The sequence below is a fragment of the Tamandua tetradactyla genome, chromosome 16 (assembly GCF_023851605.1).
Source record: "Tamandua tetradactyla isolate mTamTet1 chromosome 16, mTamTet1.pri, whole genome shotgun sequence".
In the NCBI taxonomy this organism is placed as follows: domain Eukaryota; kingdom Metazoa; phylum Chordata; class Mammalia; order Pilosa; family Myrmecophagidae; genus Tamandua; species Tamandua tetradactyla.
In genome coordinates this window covers 32,569,636-32,572,977 of record NC_135342.1, presented here as the reverse complement: position 1 = coordinate 32,572,977, position 3,342 = coordinate 32,569,636, and the positions used below count along the sequence as shown (strand labels likewise).

The window sequence follows — 3,342 nt, the reverse complement described above, 5'->3', positions numbered from 1 at the left end:
GTGGTATATGCATACGATAGATTATTTATTATTCAGCTGTAAAGAGGAATGAATTTCTGATACATGTAACAACATGGATGAATCTTAAAGACATCCTATTGAATGAAACAAGGCGAATTCAAAAGGAGAAATATTGTATAATCTCAGTGATATAAAATAATTAAAATAAGCAAACCCTTAGAGTTATATAGGTTACCAGGGGACAGGGTGGGAGCAGGGAATGTGGAGTTAAGGCTTAAATTATACAGAGTCTCCATTTGGGTTAACTGTAAAGTTTTCGTAACAGATGCTGATGATGGTAGCACAACATTGTGAATGTAATTAACAACTCTGAATTATACATTTGAATGTGGTTTAAAAGGGGACATTTTAGGTTGTATATATGTTACTAGAATAAAAATTTTATAAAACTTACAGGACTGTAAAACACAAGTGGTGATCCCCACTGTAAATGATGGACTATAGTTAATAGTACAATTATAAAAATATTCCTGAAAACCTGCTCAGAGTCAGTCATATAACCAGATGGAGGAGCATGGCAATGGCAGAACAGCCAGGGTGCTGAGAACAGTGACCTGAAGGGAGCACAAGGCACAGGGTGAGGTTGGCTAAGCTGATCTGTGACAACACAATAGGTATTAAATTTTGACAACAACTTCATATCATGCAGGATTATAAACTAGTCATTCTTGTTGTCAGGTGGTGTTGGAGTCCTCTCTGATCATGCAGTTAGTTCAAGGAATTTTTTTGAAAAAATATGATCCTGTAATAGAAGATTCTTATAGAAAGCAAGTTGAAATAGATGCACAACAGCGTATGCTCGAAATCTTGGATGAAAATATGGACAAGGCTTTGCATTAGTTTATTCCATCACAGCACAGTCCATATTTAATGATTTACAAGCTGTAAGAGAACAAATTCCTTGCATAAAAGATACTTGATGTTCCAATGATTCTGGTTGGTAATTAAGTGTGACTTGGAGGATGAAAGAGTTGGAGGAAAGGAGCAAGGTCAAAATATAGCAAGACAATGGAAAAATTATGCATTCTTGGACTCTTCTACAAAATCAGAAATAAATGTTAATGAGATCTTTTATGACCTAGTAAGGGAAAATGACAGAAAACTCCAGTGCCTGGGAGGGCCCGTAAAAAGACATCATGCCATAAAAAAATGTATTTATTCCATCTAGCCTCCAATGTTCTGGAGCAACTAGAAGGAAAAATCTGAGATGATGGTACAGTAGCCATCACAAACTCTGGGATCTGTCCTATAACTACTTGCTGAAGAGTGCTTTGAAAACTATAGCTTTTTTTTTTCTTTGCTTTGTATGTAGGTTATACAATAAAAAAAAAAAGACATCATGACAGCTGCTTTAATATACTAAATGTCTTCGAGCTCTGAGCCAGGTCTGAAGAACTGTTACCCAATTCAACAATGCCAGCATTCCAACTTTGTTAAACCCAACATCTTAAATGGTCTTTCCTGTGACGGTACCCTTTAAGAGGTGGATGAAAACCACTATATCAGTTTGTACATTCTAATCACTTTGCAGTATCATAAGAGATTATTACTTATATAATAGTTCTTGAGTATGCAACTTCTAGTATACTGCTTAACAGACATTCCTCATCCACTTATGTTGTGCAAGTATGAAAATGGTGTACTGTATGCTTTAACACACCCTATAAACTTTGTATTGGAGAGTACAATAATGTAAATCCTAACAGCGCCACTATTCTAGCGTAATAAAAGAAAGTCCAAAGAGCTTCTATATAGACTACTCTAGAGAACTTCACTTCTTTCATATTTGTAGTTGATTGTAATTTTTAAAAGAAACTCAAGATAATTATCATTGTATTCTACAAAATAATTACTCTTGATTAACATAGCTATATATTTTTTTAGTTTTTGAAAAACCTGTGCAGACAGTGATCTTGTCTTTAAAATATGATAGTCCTTTCAGTAAAATGTCTTATAGATACTGCCTTTAATATCTACTGGGAAGGAAATGGCCAGAATGTTCAAATCTCACATTATATGTTTCCTTTTTTGTTTACATAGGGAACAGTGTTTATAATCATGTGGAACGTTGGGGGTCTACCATAAGAAGTGTATCTCTTCAAACAATTTTTTAATAATTTAGCAATTTTTGTGTCTTTTTCAGTCTTCTCCAGCTGCAGATTCTCACTGTGAATCCCTTGCTTACTCATGCATAAGTGAATCTGCAATGCCAAATATACAGGTTTAGTATTTTTGCCTATAAGTGATTGTTTCACATGAGTAACATTTTGATTGACATGTTAAATGGTGGATGAGTACTGTGGATGTGAGAAGTAATTTTAATCATGAAATTTATCACAAAGCCTAGTAACTATCACTGTTTTATTTAACAATGCCCTATTGCTTTGTATGCATTAATGTTTGGGTGCAAAGATTGTGCATCTATCCAACATGAGGCCACAGAATTTAAATTGATCAACCTAATGTCGCTACTACTTCGAGGTAGACAAATGGAAACTGAGAGCCTTAAAGTGCTGCAATTTTGTATAACTTAACATCCATGGTTCAATAAATTTGGATTGCCATCAAAATAAAAAATTTCCTTCATGAATTGTTACAAATGTACCCCACTAAGGCAAGGTGTTAATAATAGAGGTGGTATATAGGAACTCTGCATTTTATGCATGATTTCTCTGTAAACTTACAACTTCTCTAATAAGAAAAAAAATGAAGTTCTTATACATGCTATAGCATGGATGAACTCCAAAATCATTATGTTGAGTGAAAATTGCAAAGACTGTATGATTCCACTTACGTGCAATCTCTAGGATAAGCAAATTCATAGAGACAGAAAGTAGCTAAGAGGTTACCAGCGACTGGGGGCAAGGGGTGATGGGGAGTTATTGCTTAATATATACAGACTTTCTGTTTAGGGTAATGAAGAGAGTTTGGGTGTTGGTAGCACAACATTGAGAATATAATTATTATCACTGAGTTATATGGTGAAAATGGGAAATTTTTTGTTACATACCTGTTACCACAATAAAATAATCTTAAAAAGATGTATGCAATTTCAGATTAGATAAACGTTTGATTTATACAAGGTAGGTAAAAAAAAAGGGGGGGGCATTTTTTCTGAAAAGATTAAACAAATTTCTCTGTTTAATTTGCTAAAAACTGGAAGGTGGCTGACTAGAGCAGCTTGAGATTAGCCCTGCTTCATGGAAAAATTAGAGAAGGGACAGGAGTGTGACTGAGGTGGCAATTCAGTAGTGTGGCTAACTTGGGAGAGCCTTCTGCACCACATGTGGCAGCCCTGGTTGCAAAGGCCAAGGAACTGAG

At 34.9% G+C, this 3,342-nt stretch overlaps 1 pseudogene; it reads left to right on the top strand.

The window, feature by feature from the left end:
• Positions 1-664: 664 nt before the first annotated feature.
• LOC143658411 (ras-related protein Rap-1b-like) lies at positions 665-1,227 on the top strand (annotated as a pseudogene).
• Positions 1,228-3,342: the final 2,115 nt, after the last annotated feature.